This window comes from Lathyrus oleraceus, chromosome 7, assembly GCF_024323335.1.
Source record: "Lathyrus oleraceus cultivar Zhongwan6 chromosome 7, CAAS_Psat_ZW6_1.0, whole genome shotgun sequence".
NCBI classification, from domain to species: domain Eukaryota; kingdom Viridiplantae; phylum Streptophyta; class Magnoliopsida; order Fabales; family Fabaceae; genus Lathyrus; species Lathyrus oleraceus.
This window is the reverse complement of record NC_066585.1, coordinates 465,605,909-465,629,599: the sequence shown is the minus strand read 5'-3', so window position 1 is coordinate 465,629,599 and position 23,691 is coordinate 465,605,909. Positions and strand designations below refer to the sequence as shown.

General features: G+C 36.9%; 1 non-coding gene across 1 annotated transcript; it reads right to left on the bottom strand.

Annotated features, from left to right (window-relative positions):
* Positions 1-6,377: 6,377 nt before the first annotated feature.
* On the bottom strand, positions 6,378-6,459 carry TRNAS-GCU (transfer RNA serine (anticodon GCU)). The gene has a single exon. It is a non-coding gene; the product is annotated as a tRNA-Ser (tRNA).
* Positions 6,460-23,691: the final 17,232 nt, after the last annotated feature.

Here is a 23,691-nt window from a genome sequence, read left to right as displayed (position 1 = left end):
CAGCACTCCAATGTACTTCGAATTTTTCACCCTTGTCTCTTGCACGAATGATTGACTTCATAACAGTCAATCCTCGTTTGATTTCTTTTTCAACATTGTTACGTGATCCACTCGCGTCATGGGTATCGTCTTGGTTAGCCATTTTATCTGTAATATATAAATGATTCAATAAGACCCAAGTAAGACAATGACCATATTCGTGAAGCTACACAAAAAACACATTCATATACCTTCCATTTCTCTCATGTTACAACAATCTAAACTCTCTCTTTTTTTCATCATTATTGAATACAAACTTACACACACCTACTGCATACAAAAGACCAATGCAAACTTATGGTGTTTGGAACATGAACAAACTTGCATCCATAATCATCAAACTTCCAAGCACAAGCTCAAACACACTCCAAATGACATCAGTTTTCAATCAGAAATAAAAAACCTTACAACAAGGTGCTCATGAACACCATATAGTGCTCGTTTGCCCTAAACAACATTAATCAACATAATGCACAAAATGTAAAACTCAGTTTAGAAAATGCCCTAATCAAACACCTGAAGAAAGTGAACGGTAACGATGGAGAAGAGAAATACCTTCAAGGTGGCGGTAACGATGGAGAAGAAAGTGAACAGCGACGGTGGACGAAGATAACTCAGTGAACGTGAACGCAGCAGCAGAAAAAGGCGACGGCGACGACGACGGTGAGGGAGGGAGAACGAACGGAGGACGGGAGTAATCGCAGTAGAGAGTAATCGCAGTAGAGAGAAAACCCAGTTACGTAAACGAAATAGCATATAGAGAGGGAAAATAAAGAGACATGCAGTATATATGTTATAATTTTAATGTTTAATAAAGGGGACCTTAGAGGGCGCTTGTGTAAAAAAAGCGCCCTCTAAAGGGGGCCTAAGAGGGCGTTTCTAAAAGCGCTCTCTAAGGCTTTCCAAAAGCGCTTTATAAACTGGAAATGTACATAGACTTAGAGAGCGCTTTTTTAAAAGCACCCTCTAAGGGTACCCTTAGAGGGCGCTTTCATAAACGCGCCCTCTATTGGTGTCCCTCCATTTCCTCATTATTTTTTCGCTTCACTTTAGAGGGCGCTTTGTTACAAAAGCGCCCTCTAAAGTGCGCTGTCTATTCCTCCTTATTTTTCTCTTCACTTTAGAGTGCGCTTCTTTAAGAAAGCGCCCTCTAAGGTGCACTGTCTATTCCAGTTTTTGGCGTAGTGTGAGAACCTTTTCTTTGGTGTTCGCTGGTTAGTGTTTGTTATGTTGGTGTAAGCCCTAGAGGCCAATACTTTTGGTACTTGTATCGAATTATTTAAAGGCATTTTCTTTATTATGGTTGATTAATAAAGTCCCTGGAATAGATAGTCTGTTTAATGTATTAAGTGTGACTTAATCATGAGAACACATTAAACATAAGGACACTATTCTTAAAGTATCCGTAGTCGAGCTTTAGTGTGAAGTGGGATAACATTAAAGCATTAAGACTATTTGTTTGTAGACTGATGATCACATCTCATGGATCATGGATAAAGAGTTATCAAGTCTTAAACATAGGTATGAATATTAGGAGTAATATTTATACCGGATTGACCCGCTATGAGAATACTATATAGAAAGTTATGCAAAGTGTCATAAGTTATTCTCATGGTGATAATAGTGTATACCACTCTTCGACCTGAAACCACTATGGATCCTAGATGTAGAGTCGAGTGCTTTGTTGCTGATCTAACGTTGTCCGTAACTGGATAACCATAAAGACAGTTGATGGGTACTCCACAAAGCATGCTGAGGGACATGAGTGTCCTAGATGGAATTTGCCAATCCTGCGTAACAGGATAAATGTCTATGGGCCCAATATTGAACTGGACAAGGGTGACACGGTCTATACCTTGTGTTCAATATAGACATAAGGGCAAAGGGGTAATTATACACATAATTATTATCACAGGAGGTTTTGTCAGATCACATGATATTTTCGTGACTTGGGTAGCAGTGATGTGTTGCTAGATACCGCTCACTGTTTATTATGTTAAATGTGTGATTTAATATAATTGCCAACATCGCGAAAACCTATAGGGTCACACACAAAGGACGGATTCATGAGAGATAGAATAACTAAGGAACATCGTAACGTATGGTGCACTTAAGTGGAAACGAAATATGGTAAGGTACCAAATACTTAAGTGATTTTGGCATATTATGAGATATGGGCAAAATACACTTAAGTGGGCTTTTTGGCTTGAAGCCCACACAAGTGGTTCTATAAATAGAACCCCTTGGGTATAAGCATTGTCACTCCACTCAGACAGAAATTCAAGTAGAGACTTGGAATTTTGTTTCCCTCTTTCTCTCACTCAAAGCCTTCATTCATAACAGCTAGCACTGCGATTGAAGGAATCCGTTCGTGTGGACTGAGTAGAGACGTTGTCATCGTTCAACGTTCGTGATCGCCCCGTGGGTCTGTATCAAAGGTTTTGATCATTATCAGAGATCTGCACCAAAGGTTTGAATCGCCACAAGAGGTAACGATTCTATCACTGATCACGCCCATTCGTAAGGATCACTAAATGGAGAAATTTTTAAATTCCGCTGTGCCTTGGATGGCTATTCTCCTACATGTTATTGTTTGGAGTCGGATGTAAGTCCATGTATTGACATTCTGTTTCCTTTTTGTTGTTAGGAGTCGGGTGTAAGTCCATGTATTGGCATTCTGTTTCTTATTTTTTTTGCTATTGTTTGGAGTCGGGTGTAAGTCCATGTATTGGCATTCTGTTTCCTTGTTTGTTATTGTTAGGAGTCAGGTGTAAGTCCATGTATTGGCATTCTGTTTCCTGTTGAGTGTTTCTTTTGACGTCTCAGCGTCCCTTTTTGGTGTTTTGTTTCGGCGTGCGTTAGCCGAGCTACGAGTGCTCTGATTCTTCTCTGGATAGAGAAGATACGTAGGCATATGACGCGATGTCCTAGCGAGCATGTCTCCCTTTCCCCGAACTACGTCGACTCTGATGTTTGTTTCTGACAAACTACGTAGGCCCAGGATGCGACATACTGCCGAGTCCACTTCCTCCGTCTTCCCCACCTGTTTATCATTCCAGTTTGTGCAGTTTCTTTGAGAAGTTTATTAGCAACCTTTTCCTATTCTTTTGAGCATGGATCCCGTCGAGTACGGCGGACGTGAGGGGTGCTAATACCTTCCCCTTTCGTAATCGACTCCCGTACCTTGCAATCTCTGGTCGTAAGACCGTTCCTTTCCCTTCTTAGGTTAGTCCTGCGCTCCCTTTCCGTCATAGGATGAATAGCGTCGGTGGCGGCTCTGTAATTTTTCCCGCCGGTTGTTTTTCGCGTTGCGACAGTAGGGGCTAAAAAGGAGTATAGATTTGGCAAAAGGTGAAGTTGACCTACGAGTTGGCAATGGAGTAAAGGTTGTTGCTTTAGCCGTAGGAACTTATGTATTGACTTTACCTAGTGGTTAATAATTTAGTTAGAAAACTGAGTTGCTTGATACGAGAGTTGGATCACATATCTTCAATAGTGACAAAATAGGATCACAAAACTTTCCTAAGAGTTCCTCACCAACAATCTTATCAAAATAATATTATGATGGAACTTTCATACTCATGTTTTGTACAAAATTTCTTAATTTACAATTAATCCCTCTAAACTGATAAGCGTTCCTGCAAAGCAAGTTAGAATTTCAACTTTGGTATCCAAATTTGATGGATCCATGTTCATTAGTGTTTTTAAGGGGTCGTGAGGTATTACCTTTTGACCATCTTAAAACATGCATTTTAAAATAACATAAATCTTTTAAATGACCAACTTTATTAAAACACTTGCACTTAAATATAAAATAATAAGATTTCTTCCTGTCATGACAAATGCTAATGAATGATTTATTAGGTTGATGACCTAATCCATTTTTATTACAGGAAGCCATTTGGTTTGATGAAATTAAATCTAGGTTATCTTCACCCTTAGTGAATTTACCTAGGGTTTCATGCAGGTTATCTACTTCATTTTTAAATGAAACCTGAGTTTCACATTTAATTAATTGTCTTCTAATATAAGTTATTTCACTTCCAAGCGTTTTATTATTATTTTCCATACACTCAATATAATCTTTAAACTCTATGATGTTTCTTTTCAATTTTTCATTCTCTGTACTAAATTTAACACTTAACTTAAACATTTTCTTATAAGATATGTTACCTTATCATCATCTTCTTCGTTGATGGCTTTGAAGCAAACATGTTCTTCTTCGTCAGATTCATTTATTGTTCTTCTAAAAGGAACTCCAAGGGGTTTATCTCTTCTCTTATCTTTGTATGCTTTAGGACTAGCCCTTCTCTTCTTCTCCTCACTCAAACCCAAGCCAAACTCTTTTGTGCAAACTTTGACTTTGTTTTCAAACTAGAAACCTAGGTCTTATGCCTTTGACTTTCCAAAATCTTTTCATTAATACTCATTATGAATAGATCTTAATTCAACTTTGACCTCATTTTGTAAATAAATCTAACTTGTAAATACAACTCACTTCAAGTTGATTTTATGGTTTCAATGGCCACCTTTGTTAAAACCTTTTCATTAACATTAGCCATAGGTTTGAGTTATCATGGTGGTTGATGTAAACCTCACCTTATCCTTAGTGATTGGACTATAAGTCTTCCATACTTATTATAGGGTTCACCCCTCACTAGTATGTTGAAGCTCTCCTCACATGGTGGATTGTTGGTTTAGGTTGAGTTTTCTCCTTTTGATAACAAAAGACCTTAAGGCTTTTGATCAAATCAATTCACCAATCTTTGAGATTTTTACCCCGAACTACGAGGTTTTGATCCTACCTTTGTGATGGTACGTAGGCAATGGGTTCATCCATTCAAACAACAAATTTGTAAATATAATCTATTCTCTTCTCATCCCCCCAATCCTTTGCACATATTTTCATAAATACCAACCTACAACACACATTTGCAAAAAGAGGTTCCCTTAGAGTACTAAGGATATTTTGGATGCTTAAAACCTTCCTATTTCATAATCAACCCCCTTACCTAGATCTCTGACATTTTTATTAGTTTTTTTATTTGATAAAACTTCTTACTTGACTTTTGTTCGCTTTTTAGCATTCCCTTTGGACAAATAAAAGTGCGGTGGCGACTCGAATTGTATGTTTACTTTTGGTTTAGTCAATAAGCCATAAGGTAACAAATACCCCGCTACAAAGGGGTCTCGTTGTGGAAACAATATTTTTAGATTTAAACGAGATCATTGTTTGCTTTCCCATTTGGCACGCATCACATAAGTGATCTTTTGAAAATTTGATTTTGGGAAGACCAACTACTAGATCTTTTGATTAATAAGTTGACATGCGCTAATCGCCTATACCAAAGCCACGAGTCTTCACTCATGGAGATGAGACATTTAGCGTTTGTCGAGGATACTTCATTCAAGTTAAGCATGTATACATTATTTTCTCTCCAGCCCTTAAGCACATCATTCTTATTATCATTATGTTCAATCATGCAACAGTTTTTAAAAAAAGAGACTTTATACCCTTGTCACATAATTGACTAATAATAATGAGATTGTGCTTAAGGCCTTTAACTAAAAGGGCGTCTGAGATAGTAGTAGCGGAGGGATTACCTACACTACCTTTTCCGAGATAGTAGTAGTAGAGGAGGCCTTTAACTAAAAGTTATTCTTTTTCCACTTTTGATAGTAGATTTTGAATGAGTTTATTTTAATTTGAGTTTGGAGTCTTTAATTATTGAATAATGACTTGAATTTGTTTTGATGTTCTTGACACATATTATCTTCAAAGTAAAAAAAATACAAGTGAGAAATGATTAAAAGAAAAGGTTGATATATATATATATATATATATATATATATATATATATATATATATATATATATATATATATATATTTGATGAAGGAGAGTTTATAAATAAAAATAAAATGAGATTCAAAATTAAAAAAAAGAAAGAATTATTGTTATGTTTAGGGGAGTTTATAAATAAAAATAAAATGAGATTTGAAATTAAAAAAAGAAAGAATTATTGTTATGTTTAGGGGAGTTTATAAATAAAAATAAAATGAGATTTGAAATTAAAAAAAGAAAGAATTATTGTTATGTTTAGGGAGTTTATAAATAAAAATAAAATGAGATTTGAAATTAAAAACAAAAAAGAAAAGAAAAAGAGAAGAAATAAATATTATAACAGAGTAGTATTAATTTAATATAGAAATTTAAAGTTGGCAATAGCATGAGAAAACACGTAAGAGTCATTGCCGGAATAATTGATTAGAGCGAGCGAGAAATTGAAAAGAAGACCGTACAAATAATGACAAATTAATTATTTAAAAAACAGAATACGTCGCCTGAGAGATTCGAACTCTCGCGGGGAAACCCCATGTACTTAGCAGGCACACGCCTTAACCACTCGGCCAAAGCGACTCTGTTGAATGCCGATTAGTGCGCTAATTATTACCACTATTAAAACTGCTTGGAAACCCAAATGCACTATTATCATACTATTGTTTTACGCCAGATGATAATGTCATCATACAAAATGTATCCTATCTTATTTCTAACTTTGTACAAATAGTTACATGCTCCAACTTTTTTTTTAAATCACTAGAAAACTATTTATTCTTTAAACAACACAATTTTTAAATTAAATAATCACTATAAAGTTATTTATTTTTTAAATAATGAATTACATGATTGGTTCTTGTAATTATTTTAAACATTTCACTCTTACAAGTTTTTTGTTATATCGTTATTAAATATTTATTTTACAATAAAATAAAATAATTAAACTTAAATCTCATGTCACTCAAATTTTAACTGTTTGAGGCTAGCCGGTTCATTCTCCTATCATTTTAAATAAACTTTTTAAAAGGAGTTTAAACCAATAAAAAAATATAAAATCATTCATCTGATCCATACAACAAATTATTGATTAAGTGTTTTCAAACATAAAAGAAATTGTTAGTGCATAATAAAATATATAGAAAAACCAAATGATAAATAGAATCAATTATTATTCAAATCAAGAAGGATCAAGGATCCCCAATTCCCTACAAATTTTCTGAAATTGTTTTGCGGGCAACAGTTTTGTTAAAATATCAGCAAGCTGATTTTTAGTGTTCACATATTCAAAAATAACATCGCCTTTTTCAACATGATCCCTAAGAAAATGAAGTTAAATTTCAATATGTTTAGTGTGTGAATGTAGAAAAGGAGTCTTAGTTAGGCTTATAGCGCTAGTGTTATCTCACTTAATTGGAACACAACCATGTTTTAAAGCGTAATCTAGTAGTTGTTACTCTAACCATAAAACTTGTACACAATATTTATCAGCGACTACATATCCAGAGATGTGAAATGTATCCCTAGTATTTTTCCTATCTGATTTGCACCTCACGAAACCAGAATCTAAAAAAATTACTAAGCTACACTCGCTACCTTTAGGAAATCAAAGACCATGATGAGAGGTTCCCTTAAGATACCTTAAAAATTTGACGATCTTAAAGTGGGATTCTCTCGGTGACGGTTGAAATCGAGCGCACATATACCATTCTAAACATAATCTGATATACTTGCTGCCAAACATCCATGGTACTCCATGGGAGCCGTTTTGATTGTTCTCGCTCGAATAGGTGTGATATCTAAAGATTACTCGCAAAAAAATGGGGAAAAGAAGAGAAATAGATAAAGTGCTCGGTGAGGATTGGGCCCCTCATACCTATGTATCCTCATAGTGCAACGAGGAATTCATAGCTCAGTAGTTCAGAGAACTAGTGGTGGGAGATGAAAAGAAGTGTGATCAAAGGTATGGTCTGAACCAAAGAATTATGTTTTGAACTCCAACACGGGGTGAAAACATGAACCCAAGAGTAAGGTGGCTATTACCAGTATGTGGGCAAGCATGGCTGCCACTATAGGATAATTCTGAAAAGATGACGAAATAAGTGTTTGAGGCTATGGCCCAAACATCTCTTGGTTCACAAGGTGACGCAAGAAGGAGCACAAAAAGGTAGTGCATTTGGCTCAAAGATAACTAGAATATCACATGGAGTGAAGGAAGGTAGAATATGAAGGCATCATGGAGATGAACGGAATGAAGTGACCAAAGTCACATAATTGAATGTTCGATAACAAGTGACTGAAGAAGTATTGTTTGAAACCGAAAGGTAAAAGTGTATTGAAATCCATAAGAGAAGAGAGATTTGTACCATAGAGGGAAACATCTTCAATCGATACGTGGACTGGCATGGCTGCCACTATAGGATGTTTAGCCAAAAAAAAGGAATTAAGTGTTTGGGCACAGTCCCAAACAACTCTAGGTAGAAATGCAGACTTTTCGTTAGGGCGTCCTAAAAGGGTGTATATGGAATTCCAAAGAAAGTGTATTTCTGACCTCAAAGAAGTAGTATATCACTGGATGAACGATTTATGATCGAAGATAGATAACAGATTATGAAAGGTATGAATTATACCCTAAGGTGAAGGAGGAATAATTAGAAGTATGCTCGTCAAGGATTCGTATCCTCGTGCATACGTATTCTCATTGTGCAATGAGAAAGTCAAAGCAATCGTAGTTCGTCGAACTACGAGAATAAGGAGAGAGATATACAGTGATGAAAAGTATAACTTGTAGTAACAGAATGGTATCAAGGGAACCCACAAATGGGTGGAACTTGAAATCGAAGAGTAAATATGCATTTATCAGTACATGGGCTAGCATGGTTGTCGCTATAGCGTAAAGCCAAAAACAAAGGCTGAATTAAGTGTTTGGGAACACTCCCAAACAACTCTTGATTCGCAAGACGGACTGCTTCTATATCTTCCTAAAAGGGTATATGCGGGGGCCAAGAGAAAGTATTGTTATGTACAAGGAACAATATATCACTGGATGGGGAACAAACAGTTCGAGATCAAATAAGAATAGTATCTTGGATCCAAGAAGGAGATAGACTCTGAATCAAAGAGCAAGGTAGGCATTTACCAGTATGTGGGCTAGCAAGGCTATCGTTATAGGGTAAAACCCAAAAGAAAGACCGAATTAAGTGTTTGGGCATAGTCCCAAACAACTCTCAATTGATGAGGTGGACTGTCGCTAAATCGTTCTAAAATGATAGACAAAGAGTCCGAGGAGAAGTATAGTTGATCTCAAAAATATGGTATTGATGGGATGAATGAAGAATGATTGAATAAATAGGGTAGATCGCGAAGAAACTGGGTTTCTTGCCTACGTATCCTTATAGTGCAATAAGGAAATCAGAGCTTTCGTAGTTCAACCCACTAGGGATGAAAGCAAGGTGATTGAAGCAAGAGGAATGATTGAATGATTAATTGAAATGATTAGAATGGAGGATGAATTAATAAGAGACTTGACAGTCGATTGATAGGAATCACACTAAAGTCTATGCCATATCTGCACTCATTGCTTTTAAGAGATAGATTCTGAAGTTGAGTTCTGTCTGGAGCCATATCTGCATTATACTGATACTGCTTTACGAAGGCCTCTGCCAAGTCCCTCCAGCAACGGATGTGGGCTCTGTCCAGCCTCATGTACCATTCTAGGGATGCCCCAGCTAGGCTGTCCTGAAAGAAGTACATGAGTAGCTTCTTGTCGTCAGAGTACGCAACCATCTTACGGAAGTAGGCTTGCACATGGGTTTTGGGGAAAGAGCTGCCATTGTACTTGTCAAATATCGAAACTTTGAATTTTGGTGGCATCCTCACACCTGGGACCAACCCCAAGTCAGCAACGTCTACCCCCAGAGGGTTCTGTCCTTCCACTGCCTTCAGCCTCTCCTCTAATCTCCTGAACATGGGGTCCATGCCATGGCCCATGCCAAAGTCTTCCTGCATCTGGGTGAACTGATCGTCCTGGTCGTCATGGACGGGCTGTTGACCAGAATTGACATGTGGGATCGGGATAGGCCCCGGTCCGCTGGGTCCGTTAACCTCTCCAGCTGGAGGATCAGTTACCGTCTCTGATTGAGTAGTGGATGGATTCCTTTGCATCATCTGTCTGAGCTCTTGCTGTCCTTAAGCTACTCCCTGGACCACATCCATGAATTGGTTCATACGGATTCTCATCTCGGCGAGTTCTGCTTGTAGGCCCTCCATAGCTCTCTGCTGGTTTCTGCAGGTACCGTACCGGTGGATTCCTGAATCAGCTATCCTGCTAGTGGAACACCAAATAATATGAGAATACCGTAGCGGTACCTGTTATGCAAGGCATGCAAATGAATATGCAATGACATGTTTATCGATTCCAAAGGGTATTCTACCCCCTTGATTCAAGTCTCACAAGAAAATCGAGCCATGGATAAACTTCAGAGGACCAATATGCAATAAGGAAAACCATCATATAAATGAGTTCAAGGAGAAAGGCCTTAGCCAACAGTACATCAAGAGAAGATCTCCACAACAAGCCTGTGGATCATCACTACAAAGCAACAACACAAAAAATAAAGAGAGGAACAAAAATCAGGAATCAGCCTCTTGTATATAACCCATAAGGACTGCGCCTCACTTCAGCCAACAATGCCACTGTGTCGGGATGATCTGGAAATTCTGTCAAACGCCTGATAAGAAGATTCCTCTCGTGAATAGCTCCATCCAACTAGTTGATGTGCTCTCTGTAGTAGTTCCCATCATCTTCTCCGAATACCTCTTCAAGTCTGGATTTCTTCAAACCTGCCAGCACTTTGAGTTCTTCAATCTGCTCTTGAGCCTTGTTGAGTTGATCCGTGATGTAACCATTGGTTGAACGGGCGCACAAAAGCTCATTGTTCTTCTCTTTCAGCTGAGTCTTCAACTTCTCCATCTGACCAGTCAGTTGAGCTACCATTTCCTCCTCTTTTGCTTTCTGAGAAGCTGAAAATGCATCCCATTGCTCTTGCCACCCAACTAATTTACCATGAGCATCCATTAACCGTTGCTTGACTCGCCTCAACTCAGAACTGGATGATCTCAAGGCCTTGCCTGTCTTCCTGAAGAAGTCCACCTCCACAACTAATTTCCTCTCTGCTTCCTCTTGCAATCTGACGGCTTCCCCCTTCTGATATTCTGCCTCATGGAATTGATGCATACACTTGCAACTTCGCACTTAACTCTGAGTTTTCAGTTTGAAGCTCCTCCATGGCATTCTTCAATTTGTCATACTCCTCTCGGCTCACCATTGTTGACTGTTCAGGAGTAAGTGGATACAAAGGTTCTTCAATAGGAAACGGAAGACCAAACTCTTCAACTCTTCCTTGAAGCCAATCTTCATACTGAGGATAAGTTCTACAATCTCCTTTTCCAAGCACAGTTCTTCCTTTCTTGATCACCTTGAACCAGGCCTCAGCTGCCTTACGGGATACAGTCAAATCAGATGAATCATGGAAAACACAGAGATTCTTCCACATCCTTTTCCAAAGGCGGAGTTCTTAAAGCATATCCAAACTGTCTGACTGCTAGAGAATGATTATAGTTGATACCTCCTCTTCTTCCTACCAACGGTACATTCGGGAAGTTCCCGCAACTGTGAATAATATCCGCCCGAAGCAAGTTCTGGTCAGACCACCAAGAAATATCTTCAGATCTCAACCCCATCAATTTCTTCGACCAACTCAACGAGTCCTCGACATCAATGAACACTCCTGACTTGGGTAAGTGAGAACTGAACCACTTATAAAACAAAGGTGCACAACAATTCACCAGTCCTCCTTTTCTATTCTCATTCCTGTGATGAACTGAATGAAAGAAATATCCCAACAAGGTCGGCACTGGATTACCCAACACAAAAAGGCGTATTGCGTCTACGTCCACAAATTTGGCAACATTAGGGAACAAGACAATCCCGTATACGCAAAGAGCCAACACAACATTGAAACCTCTCTGATCACCTTCTTCAAGCTTCTTCTTGGCTTCTCTCACTAAAAAACTCAAATGAAAACCACTGACTCCTCCTTTCTAACACATATTAGCCTTCAAGACTGATTTCCCCAAATATGTGGCTGAAGCAACCATGCTGAGATCGGGCAGAAACTCGGAACTGTAGAATAGCAACTGTGACTTGATAGGAGTTTTAAGAAAACTGGCAATCTCCTCCAAAGTAGGGACCAAAATATAATCCGGGAATGTGAAACACCTCAATGGAGGGTCATAGAACTGCAACAGTGTAAAGAGAGCATCGTGTTGATCTTTGGAAAGAACCGTGACGAAACTCAGAATCAAACCGTAATCCTTCCGGAACCCTACTAGAGAATCATGATTCATTAACTTCATCAGTTGTTGAATAGGCTCCAAACAAACCACAGGAAACTTGTAGGCGACGTGTCTCTTTCTGCCAATATCCATCTCAGGATAACCAGAAAACCCCGACTGGAATCAAGAAGAAGATGTAAACCCCCTAGAAATGGATAAACATGTGTTAAATGATATGAATGCAGAATGATGTGATGCAATGCAGTGACATGGAAAGCAGGACTGCTGTATCTGCTTGGACATCTGTCGGGTTGCACTGGCTGAAGAGAAACCCACTGAGGAATATAATACAAGATCAAAACTCTGCTCCAGAAAACCGGGTTGGTTGGAGGTTAAGGTTTCCTGAATTTAGCCCGCCCCTCACTGGTAGGTTCTAAGAACAAAAGTTTGCCAGCTTCAGCCCTTCAGTCGAGAATAATACGTTTACCACTGAAGGTTTGGCATTATTACGGGATAAAAGACCTCCACTGACTCCTCTCAACAGGACATCCTAAAGCAAGTTCCCAGTCTCGGGGTCCTCGGATTGAGCAACGAGAATGCGCCCACCAGAGCTAACATAAACGCGTCTCGGAGGAGAGGCCTCGACTGAGTTCTTGGGAAATGATCACCAGAGTCGACGATTTCTAGAGGAATATCTGTCGTTATGGAACACCCATAGGACATAATATATCGAAAAGAAACCTCGTATGGATGTGGGTCTTCATGAACGACTTAACGTAGCAACATGCCATGTAAGTCTCATGACTATCCACTCTAACACTTATGTGTACGCTCAAGCCTGGGTAGTGGGCTTATCTCTCATAGAACATCCCACCCCAACAAACAAACAACCCAACAACAGAGCCAACAGATACAAGCAATGATATGTACACAAATGCAACAAAGCAGGTAAATGCTGAAAAATAAATAACTGTACAAAAGAATAAACACCCAACAAATAAGAAACCTATAAAAGCTAGGAGGGACTCACTTAGGGAAACCGGGTCCCTAGCAGAGTCGCCAGCTGTCGCAATCTAAAAAATAGAGAATGCGAAAAAACAACCGACAAGAAAAGAAATGACAGAAGAGTCGCCACCGTGCGTTATTTATCCCAAAGGAGGGAAAGGAAACGCTCGAAGTAAACCTGGAGAAAGGAAAGGAAAAGACAATGTCTCGCAACCAAATCTTGGGTTCGGGAGTCGATTACGCGAAGGGAAGGTATTAGCACCCCTACGCATCCGTAGTACTCTACGGGATCCACTATTGTTCTTCTTGTCTAAAGGGTGTGTGAATATCTAATGTACTATTTACTAAAAGAGAGGTCAAAAGAAAATGACTCGCACGGATATCGCATCCACTGCATACGTATCTCATCTGAATATGAGAATCAGAGTCTTCGTAGCTCGGCTACCTATGGGCTAAGGAGAAGTGTGCTCGCTAAGACATCGCTTCTTATGCCTACGTATCCCATCTGGAATGAGAATCAGAGAAAAACGTAGTTCAACTAACTACGGGAATAAGGGTCTCGATTGCAACTAGGGCAAGAGAAAGGGAAGGTCTCGATCACAACGAGGGCGAGAGAAAAGAATCACAACGAGGGCGAAAGCAAACAAGGGTTAGTTGTTAATTGTTAGTCAAAAACTCGGCAAGACATCGCATCTCGTGCCTACGTATCTCATCTGAACATGAGAATCAGAGTTGCCGTAGTTCGGCTACATATGGATTTCCATCTGAACATGGACTTACAAAAGAGGACACCAGTCGTGTCAAAGGAGAGTGGACAATGTGTTCACGTCCTAGCAGCAGGTGTCGCAGCTCGCTGAATCGAGTCTTAGGCAGTTAGCTCTTTGCAATAGGACGGACTGACATGCCACAGGATCAGAGACGCACGGAAGGTCTAAAAGTGGGGAAGCTCTGTCCTAGAGTTGTCATGCAATGTGGACCTATGTGTTAGGATTTATAAATGGGAACATCTATCTAATGTTAGCATGCAAAAGAAATGAGGGAATTCTACCTATGTTATCATACAGAAGAATATGGGAATCGTACCTATGTTATCATACAAAGGAATATGGGAGTCCTACCTATGTTATCATACAAAAGAATGTGGGAATCCTACCTATGTTATCATACAAAGGAATAAGGGAATACTGCCTAATGTCATCATACAAAGGGTTCTACATAATGGGTGCTACCTAAACAGAACAAGAATTGACGATTGGAGCAAGGAGAGGATAAGGGTAGATGGCGATGCATGAAGCAATCGACTTACAGGTGGTAGATGGCGATGCATGAAGCAATCGACTTACAAAAGAATGGATGAATGCGTGCTGGTTATGTTAAGTTTGGAAAATGATTACTCGACGTTGGATCGAGGTTTTGATCTTATTATGAAATGGTTATCGGATGTTGGTTTTAGTTCTTGTATTAACAGGTGAATAAATAATGAAAGAAATAAACATTATACAATTCAAGGGAGAGGGGTACATTTGTTATGAATGGGGATGTTCATGGTAATCAAGCAATAATAATATATGCCTTATACACCATACAAGTAGGCCACAATTAATCGAACAATAAGATATATAAACAAGTATATGATCAAATCAAATAATCAAAGAATGAAATGAATGAGCATTATACAATGTATGAGAAGTATAAACATGTTAAACAATCAAACAATAGAAGCATGGATGAAAGAAACAAGTATAAAAATTATCAGATGAATCAGACAAGTGAAACTATGCACACAAAATCAATGAATAATTTAATCGGGAAATAATGCAAGGATCAAATAAAATTGAGATGAAAGGCCTCTAATATGTGGCATATGAGATGAACAAGGGAGGATCAAAAGATCTCTTCAATTGTCTTAAGCAATCCCTAAGTCAAACATCAATCATAGAAAAGTCAACTAAAAAGTCAAGTCAACTTAAAAATTATCAAATAAATATTAAATTAATCCAATAAATTATGAAAAAATAAATTAAATGAGGTGGGGTCAGGACATCATCATCCCCCAAAAATATTTGAAAAATAACGAAAATTGGTGTATAAATTAATCGAAATAAAACAGAAGTCAAATGAAAAGTCAACCAAGCAAACTAGGTCAAAAATAAATCTAAAATAAATTGAAAATGAGAAATAAAATTCCAATCAAAGGTCAGGTTGACCATGAGACATTGGTCAACCCTCATCCCAAAAATCAAAATCTAAAAATAATTTTAAGTTATGAAAATAAAATAAATGAAAAAAAGTGTGTTAAAATGGCCTATTTGGAACAAATAATTGAAATAAAATATTAGCATTAAATAAAAACAAAAATAAAAATAAAAATAAATTAAATAAGACAATAGGGAAAGTAAAAAATATTTTTTGGCATTTTTATGAATAAATAAAGTATTTTTATTAATTAAAAATAAAACAGAATAAAGAAAATGAATAAAAGAATAAAAAATGAAATGGAAATAAAAGGATATTAGTAATGGGCCTGGCGAAATGTGGGGTATGAACAGCAGGGTGCTGAGGCCCACAGCCCAGCGAAATATTCCATGTGACAGGAATAAAAGAAATATGGCATTAAACAATCAGTATGTCCACACAACAATTGGTCACGGTGACTTTATTAAGTCATTAAACGACAAGAAATGCACAGACGGACGGGATCGAACACGCGCACCCAGATCCGATGGCCACGGAGATGACACGCGTCCTGCTCTTCATGCAACGTAAAAACAACAACATGCAGCATGGCATACCCGAAAAAAAACAGACCAAATTCCTCCATCTTCTACACAACTTATCTCACTCTATAGTTCATGAAATGGGATGATGTAGAAAGCAAAATTCAAGTCTGAAACATGTAGAACACAATGATGTCTTGTTTTATTAAAAATAATGGCTCTAGCATGTAGAAAAGTGAACAACAAGGTAGGCTCATGCAAGGATTTGGCAAAAAATTCAATGTTACAAAATTAAAGTTTAATGAACATGCTTCAATGAAGGGTCCATAAGACAAACATAGCATGATATTAACAACAAAAATTTGCATGAAACAAGCATGGCATAGTGGAAAATAGCATGAAGTAAACATGAATAAATATGACAATAGCATGAACAACATGGTGAACAAACATGGAATATGGTCATGGAAGATGGGATAGAGGACTTACCTAGTGGAAAACAGTTCACTGCTTCTTGATAGTGGAAGAAAGGAAAGAGAGGGAAGATGTTCTTTTGATGCTTTGAGATTTCAAGAACTTGTGCCAATGGAAAGGGAATGGAACTTGGTATTTCTCTCCTTGCCTTTCTTAGGTCGAAAATGTAGCAGCCTCCCTCTCAGATTAGGGTTTCCAAGTCTTAAATATGTAGGGTTTTAAGTGTTTGAATGGGCTTAAGGGTATGGTTTAGTTCATGACACAATGATGCAAAAAGTGGTGCAAAAGGTAAGGTGTATTATAAGATCTAATTGTGGCAAAGCTTAAGTGAGTTGACAACAAAAGTGCATAAAGCAAATGACCAAATGAGGAAATGCAAGGGCTGGTTGGTTTATGCAGCAAGACATGGAAATAAGTCCAACATGGTGACTTTAAGACTTTATATCTTGATGAATACATGTTCAAATGGCAAGGCAATTAAAACAGTAGAAAGAGGGAATGGAACTTAAAATTTTTCATGTTGAACACAACTTGAAATGATGAGTGGAAAGAGGTGAAAAATGGCCATAAAGTTCAGGTTCCAAAGCTGCAAAATGGTTGGGCCAGTTTGACCTAAATGCTGTCAAAAAATTCAGCCTATGATACCAACTTTACATGAGTGTATCTTCCAAACCAATGATCCAAATTAGGTGGTTCCAAAAGGGTGTGAAAGAGGACATATCAAGGTACAACTGTCATGAAGAAAGTGTTTTCAAAAGATGCCTTGAAGTGCAAGAAATCTGGCCCATAATTCTTGACAAATTTTGGACTTAGAAAATTTTCTAAGTGTCCTAAAATAAAGTCTTACTTTGACCAAGCATAACTTTTCTCAATTTTAATCCAAATGAAACAAACTTTATATCTCTAGAAAGTTTGGAACAATAGGAACAACTTTCATGTTGGAGAAATGTTCAAATGGAGCTTGAATCTTGATGTAATATAGGCTTAAAGTGGGTGCAAAAACCATAAAAACTTGCCTTAAATGGAAAGTCAACTATTTTCAAATTTGATAATTTTTCCAACTCCTGATTAAATGATGAATCCATGATCCAACCTTGATCAAATTTCACATGTAGGCTTCCTTAGGCATGAATTTTGAGATTCCACTTTCAAAATGTCGGGAGTTGACTTTTCTGGCCCCACAGTTGACTTTTCCCAATCTGTCTAGTTTCCGATTCCATTGATCAATTGAAGCACCTCTGGCTCAAATAAAGAGCCGATTTCTTGCATGTAGATCCTTGTGGACATGTGGAGGGCCATGGAAATTAGTTTAACTCAAGGAATAAAAAATAAACCGATTTTATACCAAACCCTAGTTTTAGGGCAAAAATAACTAGGAACTGATTGCACTGATTGCCAATGGATCTTGCTGTGATAATTATGGATCTTCTTAGGCCAAGATGCCTCTATAATCATGACATGAATGAGCCTCTTCACTTCCAACCAAACCTTGCTTGTTGCAGATAGCCATGAAACCCCTGATTTCTGATTAAATCCAGATGCACACTCTGAGAGTTCTGAATCTTCCGCTGATGAACTGTAGACCATCATAAGATACCTGGACCACCTTGAGACCATTGAGACTTGCATATTTGGAGAATGAAGTCCAATTCTCAGTGTTTCTTTGTGTGGGTTCCTTCTAGTTAAGGAGTGGTCAATCAAACCCTGATTTCTCAAGTCACTGATGTAGTATGCAATGAGTACGACCGAGTATAATGCTAATGCAGTGTGAAACACAATCCCATGTTTCCAAAAAATGAAGGGTAAATTTTGGGGTAATACACCTTTCCCTGAGAAATATATGGACATTTTAATAACCACTAGTGAAAAATCTATCGAAAATCCTAAGGAGAGTGATAATGAGGAGGGTTTAGGTGAGAAAAGAGTAGTGATTGAGAAAGATCCAATGACACCACCCGGAAGGGAGGTTGTTGAAAACATAGAAAAGGAAGCACCATGTATTGTTCCTCCTCCCTATAAATCACTGACTCCTTTCCCACGAAGGTATGTGGATGTTAAGGTAGACTCCCAATCCGAAAGGTGAAGGTGTGAAAAACATAAGAAAAGAGGATTTGAATTGGGTTTTACAAGCAAAAGCTTTTTCTAAAACAAGAAAACCACTAACAGGTTAATAATAAAGAGATAAAGACACAAGTATTTTTATCTTGGTTCGCTTGAAACTGAATGCTACTCCAGTCCACCCGCTAAGGTGATTTTTCCTTATACACAAGGACTTAATCCACTATAATCAACAAATTACAATAATCACAAAGAGTAACCTTCTTTGTCTTCTCAAGGATCTAACTATACCCTAGTATCCTTAAGGAATCACATAGAACAACCTTCTTTGTCTTCTCAAAGATAACCTCCTCAAGGAATCAAAGAAACAGTTTGAATAATATTTTTGTATGTTTACAAGATGCTTCTATACAAGCATATTTTACACAAATGATAAACAAATACATAAAGAAAAACTGTATAAAATAATGATAGCTTTTCAAATAAACTTTGTCAAGTTTTTGTAGTGCTTCAATATTCTTCTACATATGTTTCATTTGTTCAAGTCTCTAAGTCCCACTTATATAGAATAAAGAGAAGATTGTTGGAGGGAAAAAGGGGGAAAGCTCATAGAGCGGTTGTCCACTGTTGGATAGGAGAGAAATGATATTGTGTATTGTCCTTTTCCCACAAAATCAGTGACATGTGTGATATGTAGTACTGTCCTTGCCCATGAAATTAGGTAGTCGAAAGGATATTCGATTTGTACTATGTACTATTTGATCATGTTCACATTTGATCTTATCTTCAAGTTCATTGGCTTTTAATGAAAGTTGATTGAAGCATGAAATGAAGAAACATAAAGCCAGATTCAGAAAATTTAGAATCTTTGGTCAAAACCTTGACAATGTCGGTAGTCTGGCTTGAGATTCTCAGTATCTTCAAAGTCTTCAGAATCTACAATCATAACCTTGATAACCTCAATCGTATGGATTGAGATCTTCAGAATCTTTAGCTATGTAACACAACTTCAGAAGCTTGCCATTCTTAAGAAGTTTGGTGATCAGAGTCACATCCAGAAGCATGAATTGAGAGAACATTATAGCAGCAACATAATGTCTCCTCAGAAGCTTCTTATGAGTGAATCAACATAGAAGTAGAAAGATCATTGCATCAGAAATATTGAACATCTTTCAGAACTTCTTATAACTGGCGCAGAAGCGGATTTGGAACTCATTATTCAGAAACTGATGAAGTTACACGTCATATATTCAGAATCAGAGATGGTTGTTAAATCTACACAATAACAAACCATTAGGGTACCAAAATTGTTCTCACACACATACAATATTGTTATCATCAAAACTCAAGGTATATATGCATAACCAAATCTTGTTCTAACAATCTCCCCTTTTTTAATGATGACAAAACATGTATTTTGATGAACAATTTTGTACAGGGTAATCACAAAAGAATACATCTTACATAAGCACGAAACTCCCGCTGAGATGTATAATCTTAAAATGATAAAATCAGAATGAAAGAAACCTTTTTGAAGTACCATAATAAATTTTCAGTAAGAATCTGGTTTATCTTCATAAGTTGATTGATGTTGTTCAAAGCATTGGTTTATTAACATCTGTAAGACCCTAATTTTGACCCTAAGATCCTTCATGGCATCATATCATTTGCTCAATGCATTGCCTCAAGGATCATAGCATGTTTGACTCCTTAAACCCTAAGGTTAGGACTTGTGTGAGTGGTTTGAGAGCACCAAGCATGCTTGTATTGTATGTTATTGCTTTTCTTATTTTGATTACTAACCAAAATCACAAAAGTATGTCACTAATTCTATTGTTTTGAATCTCAAGTGAACATGTGCTCCAATGCTCCTAGAAGGCTCCTAAGCTCAATGAAATGGCTAGATGAAGATGAGAAAAAGCATGAAAATGGTCCAAAAAGCTCCTAATAATCATATATGTCTCCCAAGTATCTCAATTTACCAATTTGATCAAGATAACCCAAAGGGCTTGAGGTTTGTTTCCCAAGGAAACCCTAATTCAACTGTGCTTTGACTGTGCCTTGCTCATGAAGCAACCTCAACCTATGATCAAATTTAATCAAGGTAAGTTCTTTAACTCATTATTTTATGCATATATGAGCCTATTTGAGGATCTTCAATCATTCATTCATCAAGATTGGAAGTTTGGCCTTGAAAAGTTGACCAATCAAGTCATCTGACTAAACTGAAGATCACTGAGATATAACTTGTGATGTGTTTGTCAAATGACGATGACCCCAAGAGAAACAATGTTCTTAAGAACCATATGAACAAATTTCTTGTTCATTAAAAATTTATTTAAAACTTGAAAGGTCATCATTCATTTCAAAGGACCTAACTTCCTTAATTTTTTATGATTTTTAGGTGAGACCAAATGCATTGGAAATCTTAAGATTTCTACTTAAAATGTTATGTGGGACAAAATTTTATTATCTTAAAATAAATACATGTGATAATACAAAACATTATAGGTCACTTTGGACCTAAGTCATTGAATTTGAAAAAGTGCCTAACTTTAAATGCCCATAACTTTTTCATGAAAAATACAAATAATGCAAAATTTGAGTCTAAATTGATCCAATTGAAAGGATATAAAACTTTGATATTGGAGGCTTTTCCATTTGAGGCTTGCATCATGCAAACAGAGGGGCTTGAAGATGTTTGCTTTTGATGAAATTTTTCAAAGGGTGACTTAGACATGTTTTGTGACCAAACTTTCACAGCTAGTTTTCATTAATTTCCAAATGCCAAATGAATTTTTTCCCAACATGACTTTTGTTCCTTATTTCAAGGGCTTTCCAACCATTACTCACATTACTTTTTTGGACTGTCCATATGTGAGTTTAGAAGACCTTTCTTTTTATGTCCATTTTGGCATTTCATGATATAACTTGATGTGCAAGTTTGTGTAGTTCATTATGCACGACCAATTCAATTCCAGTTGATCTCAACAAGGATTTTCACCCATCATTGGGCCTTACATGCGCCTATACAAACCCATGCAAGGAGAACTCAAATCCCATGCACACGAGGGAACCATGCTTGCCAACCCTTTTCAACTATAAATCGAGCTGCATTCTCATTCATTATTCAACCAAGTGGAGATCTGAATTGCTGCTGAATTGAAATCCCAACCCTCAGTAAAGGAATTTTCAGTTTTCTTTCTCTTTTTCAAGCTTGAATTTCAACATCATTAGTTGATCTTCAAAGCTCAATTCCTTAACCTATCATCTCCATCACACTTCCAGAGCAAAAGCAGATCAAGATCTTGAAGTATTTGTGCCATTTGAAGCTTCATTTCAGAGGTAGAACCTCAAACTTTTTTGATCTAGATCTTGCAATTCAATGTGATTTTCTTTGGTTTGTGTGGTTTTCTGAAGTCCTCTCACTTGAGGCAGCCAATGGTGGTCTTAATTATTCAAATCATGCCATCTAGTTGACATACCATGATCTTCAAGCTCACATTTCTCTCTAAATAGGAAGAGTGAGGATGATCCATGGTTACAGTGGTGATGTACATCACCTGAGCTTCATTTTGATGTCCTTATTTTTTATTTTCATTATAATTTATTTTCCTGCGCGTCGTGGCCGAAGATTGTTGGATCGCGGGAGAAGAAGGTGTTTTCCACCACCCGAACCACGTGTGCATCTTCAGGACCATTGGATCATGCTTTCACGTTATAATCTTGGCCATTCCTTGTGTTTACTTATTTTAAATTATTGTGCTGCGCGCTTGACTCAAGTGTACAATGCATCCACGCCTCTAAGCCATGTGATCCCTGCCAGGTCAATTAATGAATTGATCTGATGGCGCTGAATTTTTTCTATTATTCCTATTTTCTTTTAATTTCAGTTAATTCTTTTTATTTGCAAAAATTCATAAGTATTTTATTTGAAGTCACAAAAATATGAGACCAATGCCAAAAATTTTCTTGAAAAATCTAGTTTCATATTTTGATTTTTAATTATTTTTGTGACTTCATTTAATATTTTTTGTGAATTATTTGATTTTTAATAGTTTTAATTCATTTTTAATTACTTTCTGATATTTAAAAAATCCAAAAATATTATCCTAACACCTATGGATCATGATAAGTCAATGAAAAATAGTCTCATCAATTTCTTATTTGATTTGAGATTTATTTAAGATTTTAATTCATATTGTGTTATTTTTCATTGTTTTTCATTGTTTTTAAATAGTTTCTGATTTCAAAAATTGTTGATAAAATTTGTCAAAGTTTGTTGGACCATGTTAGACCTATGAGAATTTAATTGGACTTGTTGAAGTTGATTTGAATTAAATTTGAGGTTTGACCATATTTTGTTTCTTTTATTTTGTATTTATTTTTTATTAAAAAAAAATACCAAAAAAATATGGTTGACTTGTTGACTTGTAATCTTTATTTCTTTTCTGTTTAGCATTGATTGATGATGATTTGGTTCACTTTTGACCAATTGAGCTTGATACTTGAATTCTCTTTCCATCCATTTCATCTTCATCCCTTTCTTTTCGTAATTTGGCCAATGAGTTAATGTCTTATGGTTGGTCTTGACAAATGAGAGGTTTAACCTTCTTTGATCCAAACCAAACTCAACTTGGTCCAAGATCAAGTGAGTTGTTTTGTGTCCATGATAGGTTGCTTCTTGGTCAAGCAAAAACCTAAAGTCCATACAAGCCCCTTCCCCTTTTGTTTTAGCATGGCAAGTTTGTGGAGCTTAGCTTACTAGTGATGATCTCTAACTTGTGTTTATTTGCCTATAGTTTTATTGACCGGCCTCAGATAGGTGTGACTACTACATTAGTCCACTTACGATTGCTTAACATATTGCTACATTGTCTGATGACAAACTAACATAACCATACTAATTACTAACTTTAATTTGAGCATTTAATTTCTTGCAATTTACTTTAATGTCATTTATTTCTTGCTCATTTATTCATATTGCTTTTTCACTTTGCTCACTTGAGCATATACTTTATGTTTATGTCATTTTTCTTTTTCTCATTTGAGCTCATTATTGTATATAAATATATTGCTATCTTGTGTTTGTTTTGTTTTTGTTTGTGTGAACCAAATGCAAAAAGGAGAAGGGACTTAGAACTAGGACATACCCATGCTTAAAGGAGTTCAAGATCAACTAGGCCTCATGCCTTTAGAATGCTAAACTTGTTGAAGAGCAACT